This window comes from Myotis lucifugus, unplaced genomic scaffold, assembly GCF_000147115.1.
Source record: "Myotis lucifugus unplaced genomic scaffold, Myoluc2.0 scaffold_435, whole genome shotgun sequence".
NCBI lineage: Eukaryota > Metazoa > Chordata > Mammalia > Chiroptera > Vespertilionidae > Myotis > Myotis lucifugus.
Window position 1 is genome coordinate 7,314 of NW_005871483.1, and position 7,313 is coordinate 14,626.

Consider the following 7,313-nt stretch of genomic DNA (forward strand, 5'->3'; position numbering starts at 1 on the left):
ATGGATTAGAATGGAGTCTTTTTGCTTCTGGGGACCTCACTGACCTTCCCTTCTGCAGACCTGAGTCCTCAGGCTGTGGGTTCGAGGCTTGCAGACGTGGAACTGCCCCGGGGAAGGGGGTGCAGAGACAGCCCAGGCCTCGGCTCAGCAGGCAAGGAAGCCTGCGCCCCTTCTTTCCTGCCCCCTCCCTCCCAGCCACAGGCCCCAGTGAGCAGCTGACCACCCAGGTTCCCAGACGCTTGCCTGCACTGGATACACGGAATAACAGAGATGCTTCTGGGGCTGGGAGGAGGGGGATGGGAGGTAGGAGGCGAACCTGAACCTGTAAAAATGTAAGAGAGAGATTTCAGGCTCCAGGTGTTGCACTTTCTTCACGCTTTTAGGAAGGTGTCTGCTCCCTGAAAGGACTCCTGGCCTGAGTGTCATTTTCTGAGAATCACCCCACTCCTCTGAGCTCACGCCACCTCCTTGGTGCTGAGCAGGGAGAGGCAGAGGCAGATCTCTGCTTCTGGGGGGACCAGTCCTTGTCCTGTGGGAATATGAACCCGGCGAGGGAGACACAGCTCCCTGTGGGGATGGGTGCCCGGCTGGACAAGTATCACAGCTGCCTCTCTTAGGGAAGGGATTCTTCCGTTGGTGGGGAATATAGTGTCCTTGACTTCATAGGGGCACTTCAAGGGACCGAAAGGGGGAAATGTAAAGTTCAAACGTAGAAAGATGACTGCAGAAGAGGATTCAACTGGATACTGGGAGGGGGGTGGGGTGGGGGGTGGAGGGAGGTGGAGAAGGTGTGGGACCTCCCTCCAGTGGCCTTTCTCTTGGAAAGAGGCGAGTCACTCTCAGAAAGCCCAGTAATAAAGGGTGTGTGTGTGTGTGTGTGTGTGTGTGTGAGAGAGAGAGAGAGAGAGAGAGAGACAGAGAGAGAGACAGAGAGAATCTCATGCTCAGAACAGGAACGCTCACTTTCTAAATCTGTTTGGCAGAGATTGTACAAGGAAACCTTGAGAAAAGGATTATCTCGTCTTGTTCCTTGCCACTGGGGACAGAGCAGCTCAAATTGGAGACAAACATATAAATAGCATGTCTCCCTCCACCAAAATGAAGCTGTTGGACTGTGTGTTCTTTGTTGAGTTATGAGGAAAAGCTCTGGGAGTCATAAGAGCACAGCTGGTCACGGTGGGACTTCAGAAGGGTCTCCCTCTGGGTCCCAGTTTTCCCATCTGTAAATGGTTAATTCAGTTAACCATTTATAATATCTCTCAAGTCTTTTCTAGCCCCTGATATTCTTTTTTTATGTTTTTACTAGAGGCCCGATGCACGAAATGCGTGCAAGAGTAGGCCTTCCTTCCCCCGGCTGCCGGCACCGGCTTCCCTCTGGCACCCGGGACCCGGGCTTCCCTCGCAGGCCCGGCTTCATCCGGAAGGACGTCCAGTCTAATTAGCACATTATGCTTTTATTATTATAGATTTTTATCCTTGTGAGTCTTCTCAGCCAGCTTCCCCTTGGAGGCAGGATCTGCCCATCGTTCTGAAGATCTTGAGGCCTCCCTGGCTGGTTTTACTCAGTGGTTAGAATGTCAGCCCACAGACCAAAGGGTCTTGGGTTTGATTCCTGGTCAAGGGCACGTACCTTGGTTGCGGGTTTGATCCCAGCCCTGGTTGGGGTGTGTGTGGGAGGCAATCAATCGATATGTCTCTCTCACATTGATGTTTCTCTCTCTCCAATCCCCATCTCCTCCCTCCCTTCCACTTTTTCTGAAAATCAATTAAAAAAAATCCTCAGGTTAGGATTTTTTAAAAAAAGGATGAAGACCTTGGGGCCAATGGGAATCATCCACCTGGCCTGACTAGTCATACTTTTCCCATTTGCCTGTCGTCAAGCTTTGTACATACATGTGGCCAACACTATAATCAGGTCTAAGAATGACATAGCCAGAGTACAAGCAGCGTGTGCAAGCCAGAGTGTGTACATAACAAGACCAGGGCTGAAGGAGCTCAGAGAACATCGCCTCCAGCCCTCTCACTGAATACTGATGCTCAGCCCTGGTTGCATTGGTTAGGACTTGCACTGACGCCCATTCCCACAAAGGCTCCTGTTTATATGGAGGAAGGGGCCATGAAGAGGAACCATGGGGAAATGGAGAAGAAAAGGAGCAGGTTATATACTCCTATGACCCTTTCTCCTCCTCCCATGGGATGAGGGTGGTGTGGCCATCGTGTGGCCATGGCCTTTCATCAATGACTGATACCATGACCTTAAGGTTTCCCACCAAAATCTTAACAACAGGAGAGTTGGCCTCCAAGAGCCCACTTTTATCTTTAGTCTTGGCTGTAGAGCATGCAAGGGTTTGCGCTTTAGTAATCTGAAGCTCAAGGGGCCTTTGCTTTTTGGATTTCTGAGGAAGTGTTCACAGTCTCATAGTGAATCTGAAAAGAGCAAGGTACACGCCCCCTCTACCATTCATTGAGTCCTCATCATACCTTCAGTGCTTTACATTTATTATCTCATTGAATCCTCGTGAGATTCCGGTTTAAAGGGATTTTTGTTATTAGGCATTTTACAGATGTGGAAGCAGAGGCCCAGAGAGATCAAATATCTGGCCCACACTCAACAGCTAGCAAGTGGGAGGTCATAGTTTCCAGTCCAGACCCCGTGATTCTTCCATTCCAAAATGAATGGTGCAGGTCCGGGGAGAAGAACAGAACTGGCCTGAAAGAATCTCAGTGAGTCCTCTCAGATTGCCCATCTTCCCCCACCCGCAGCCCGGTCTTGGTTGTCGTGGATTTCCTCTCAGAGTGAGTCCATTCTTCTCCCTTCTCTGCAGAGCGGAGCTGGGTCAGCCTCTGCCTTCTCCATGCCCACCAGATCTTACATATGCCTCTTGGGGGAGTTTTTTCATCACACTAGTGGTTTTGAAAAACTGGAAATGTTCCACTCTGGCTGGATGGCCAAGTTGGTTGGAGCATCGTCCCATACACCAAAAGGGTCATCGGTTCAATTCCCAGTCAGGGCACACACCTAGGTTGTGGGTTCGATTCCAAGTCTGGGCATGTATGGGAGGCAGCTGATCAATGTTTCTCTCTTCTCTTCTCTTCTCTTCTCTTCTCTTCTCTTCTCTTCTCTTCTCTTCTCTTCTCTTCTCTTCTCTTCTCTTCTCTTCTCTTCTCTTCTCTTCCCTTCCCTTCCCTTCCCTTCCCTTCCCTTCCCTTCCCTTCCCTCCTCTCTCTCTCTCTCTCTCTCTCTCTCTCTCTCTCTCTCTCTCTCTCTCTCCATATCCTTGGGTGAGGATTTAAAAAAAGGAAATGTTCAGACAACTCCCTCTGCTCCACAAGGGTGGTTTGGTGGCTCCCTCGAGTAGTTAATCTGCGGCTGGGGCGGTGTCCTGCTGTTACTGGCTTTACTCACCCAGTGGCTCCTGCTGATGCCGTCATCTCTCCACTTCTCGCCTCTGCACGTGTGTAGAGCTTATGTGAGTAGCGATGAGGTGCTGGGGGAGGAGACCCCGAGGCGTCCAAAGGAAAACACTTTGTTGGAAATGTGATAGAATCGTCAACATTACTTGAAACCGATGGCCTCAACTGTGAGACACGCGACAGATTCTGTTTACTCTGCAGCAGCGTGAAAATGGTTTAAATGTCACCAATAAGGGAATTAAAAGCAAAGGAACGTTGGACAGGAGTCAGAGTCTGGGGTTAGGAGAAACAGCCAGGACAAAGTTTACAAGCATGACTCAGCACCACGGACAGAGGCAGTGCCTGTTAGCTACCCTCCTCCCTTTGCTCTTTTTTTTTTTTTTTTAAATGATGCTGTGCTGGGGTCAGGCCCTCCAGCTGGCAGGCCTCCCTCTCCTGACCTGTTTATCTGACCTCTGCCTTCCCTTTGCCCTCGCGTGGGCATCTCCTGGGGCCACGAACAGCTGGCACTGCCCTGGCACATTTACGGGTGAACTTGATACTTTCAAAGCTCAGGCCTCCGACACGGAGGGCATCTGGGCTGCCCAGGCCTCCTGCCCACAGGGTAGGTGACCTTCCTCTTTGATGGAGGAGCAGGTGGGTCGGTTTGGCTCTGGTGAGGATTTTGCTGTGACAGGTGGCCTCGAGTGATTGGGCAGGAGCCCTCTCCCTTCCCCCACCTCCAGGAGACTCTGGCTGCAGGGTAGAAGGAGAAAAATTAAAACGAAGGCTTGTTATGGAATTAGGGCCATAAAACCACGGGCTACAGCGACGCAGCAGCCACAGCCATAAACCCGGAGCCCGTTCAATCATAGAATAGGTGCATTTACACATTAAGCAGGAACATTTATGTACAGGTAACAGAGAATAACTCCCGCTCTTATGTTTGTGGCAATAACTGGAGCTTTATGGGGGTTTTGTGGCCGCTTAATTATGGTGAGTGGACCAAGAGGTCCGGGGTGGGGAAGGTCAGGGTATATAAAACTGCGGCCGAGGTCGAATATCACGACCAAGGAAGCAAAGTGTGGCCAAAGGCAATTTTTCCACGTTTCTGCCTCTGAGAAGGCTGAGCCGAGAGGCCAGGTCAGATGGGTGATGCTTATTTTAGGATTTAGGGAGCAGGATGCTTTGAATTATTCCCTGGGTTTTCCTTCTCCATCCCCTCTAAATCTTGATTCAGTAAGTCATGGTCTCTGTCAGTATTTGGAACATAGCTCTGGATCAGTCTTTGAGTTTGGACCCCTCCCACCTCTGCTTTCTATCTGCTAAGGGCTTCTGGATCTTCTCCCAGATCCCTCCAGGCCCGAGGGCAGAGGTGGATGTGCGGGGTGAGGCTCAGGTTGCCCCCTAATTCTTGGAAAAGGCAAAGAGGTACAGTTGACAGCTATCCAGAAACGTCTTTAACAATGAAGGACCCATTCTAATCTCTAAGTCAACAAATATTCGCTCAACACAATTTTGTTGAGCACCTATGGCCACCAGGGGTGTGAAGTAAATGAGAAACAACCCCTTCTGCACAGAACTCCCAATCTGGTAGGGTAGTTGTAAAGGTAACAAATAAATTATAATATGATGGGGCAGGTGTAACAGTAAAACCATTGTCACCATTCCGGGGCTATTCATGCATTCCCTGTGGCTAAGTTATTGTTGAGACTGGCGTGTGCTAACCTCTCCAAGAGGGGCCTAGCAGAGGTGACTGGTGTATGTTGAGACCTCTTTTGTGAGGTGAGAATGTCTGGGATTCGGTTGGAGGGTCAGATAAGCCCCTCCCTCTGCCTCACCTTCTCCATCCACATTCCTAGTCTTGTGACCCCCAACGTTAACTGACCCCCAACGTTAACTTATTTCTGAAATCAAACTTATCCACCTCTGCCCCGTTTTCAAACCTCTTCTGGGAAGTGAGCCCTCAACCACAGAGATCTGATAACAAGTCATGGAGGGTTGACCACAGGTTTGTTTATTTGTGACTCAGGGCTCTCTGTGGCTTCCTTCCATGCCCCTGTGTCCCGTTACTCCAGTTCATTGAGAATTAACCATTCATGCAAAGAATTTGAAAGTATCCTCGGGAAGATGTGCGAAGTCCAGGCAGTCTTCCTGAAGGAGGGGGTGCTCAGTATTGGGCCTTGACTTGGGATGTGTGGGTCTTGAACTAAATGCCCTCCAAGAGTCCCGCCAGCCCAGATCTCCTCTGTGCTGGGAAATGAAGAATCTGGTGGCCTTAGTTCAGGATGCGACAACAAATTAACATGTACTGGGCGGCGTGTGAACAACAGAAATGCATTTCTCACCGTCCTGGGAGCTGGAAGTCTGAGCTCAGAGTGCCAGCGTGGTTGGATCCTGGCCAGAGCCCTCTTCGGGGTTGTAGACTGCCTTCTTCTCCTTATATCCTCACACGGTGGAAGGAGAGAGAGAGAGAGAGAGAGAGAGAGAGAGAGAGAGAGAGAGAGAGAGAGAGATCTGGGCCATATTTTATAAGGGCACTGATCCCAGTCATGAGGGGTCTACCTTCATGACTTCATTATCCCCCAAAGGGCCCATCTTCTAATACTATCACATTGGGGTTAGGATTTCAACCTATGAATTGGGGGTCACAGACATTCAGTGATAATAGAGGTAATCGTGAGCTCTTAGTTTGGGGCTGGCCCAACTGAGTGCTACTCAGGACATAGCACTCAGTCGGGCATAGGAAGCTATCTTTTGCAGTCCCTCATCAATCTCAAGGCTCACTGGGGGTCTCTCACAGATTGTCCCCCCAGTAGAAGCTGGCTGTAGGAAACCACCTCGTAACCATCTCTCCCCCAGCCTGAGTGGCCCTGTCTCCCTTGCCCTTTCATTTTTTTCAGATATCAACCGAGGGTTGACCAAGAAGCGTTTCCAAGCCGAGGCTCTGCCTCCAGAGAGGCAAAGGGAAAAAGGACAAAAATATAAAATAAAGATTATGCAAAAGAATTACCCTGCATGTTTCTCCTATCTCCCTCATCTCCCCGTGTAAATTACCCTATTATTCTGTTCCCTTAGGACTCTTGATCGTCCTTATTTCTTCTTTTGAGCTAAAGTCATTCATGCAGTAAATTAGTTCTTTGCTTTGAAATAGCTCTGATTGTAGCAGTTGCTGCCACCACCAGCAGCAACACCGCGTTCCCAGTCCCCGGACAGTTTCCAAAAAAAAGAAAGGAGAAAAGAGAGAAAGAAAAAACCCAACAACTCTCCCTTCCTCCCACTCGATTCATATGCATAGAGAAACGTGAGGGCCCAGTGTCTGGGAAATGATTTATCTGGAAGGCAAGCACATGCTGAGAGGCTGTGCAGACCCAGTGGTAACACAGAAACGGAGAATGAGAGGCATCATGGCCATGGGTCAGTAAGCTAAGAAGTTCCACCCGGTCCTTTCCCCTTAAACACCAAGCCCTGGTTCACCTTGGGTTACCGGGGAAGCCGTACAGCGTAGAGGTTAAGAACCCCGGCTTTGGTGTCATTCACTCCTGGGCTGAGTCCTGGGTTCTGCCACCTTTTAGCTGTGTGGCCTTGGGCAAGTGTCTATGTTTCCTCATCTGACACACATCTCACTCCAGACTCGTGGATCCAGTTGCCTGCTCAGCACCTCTTCCTAGACATCTAATAGGCAAATAAAACTTAACATGACCCCAAACAGACTTTTGATAGTCTCCCTTCCTGCCCCTCCCGGAGTCTCCCCATCTCTGTAAATGTCAACTCCATCAGTCCTTTGCTCAGGCTAAAATCCTGGGTGTCGTTCTTCACTTTGCTTCTTTTCCCCATACGAATTCCATTTTGTCTGAAAACACTATTGACGTTATTTGCAAAATGTGTTCAGAATCTGCCTACTTCGTACATCTCCACTG